This window comes from Penaeus monodon, chromosome 24 (genome assembly GCF_015228065.2).
Source record: "Penaeus monodon isolate SGIC_2016 chromosome 24, NSTDA_Pmon_1, whole genome shotgun sequence".
NCBI lineage: Eukaryota > Metazoa > Arthropoda > Malacostraca > Decapoda > Penaeidae > Penaeus > Penaeus monodon.
Window position 1 is genome coordinate 29067525 of NC_051409.1, and position 315 is coordinate 29067839.

A 315-nucleotide genomic window follows, 5' to 3' on the forward strand; every position below is an offset into this window, starting at 1 on the left:
ATCAGTATCTTATTTCCTTTTTGTTTGTCTTTTGGTATGCAATGTTATCAATTTAGACAGAAAGAGACTCTTCATGACAGAAATCCTTACTGCAAATATTAAAAGGAGCAAGGAATGAAAAATTGCCACATGTGTTAATGTGAGGCTGTGAGTGGGTGTGAGTATGCTTGTGGGTGTCCATGAATATTCATAAATGTATTAATTTGTATATGTCTGTCTCATCTTTCTCACTTTTTTTTTTTTTTCTCATTTACTCACAACTTGTTTCTCTGAACCAGGCACAGTGAAGCCGTCTCAGATACATTCATAGATTAA

General features: G+C 34.0%; 1 protein-coding gene across 1 annotated transcript in view; it reads left to right on the forward strand.

Annotated features, from left to right (window-relative positions):
• Positions 1-315, forward strand: part of LOC119588708 (transformer-2 protein homolog alpha-like) — a gene marked incomplete in the record, with an annotated part of 51250 nt that overhangs the window by 48245 nt on the left and 2690 nt on the right.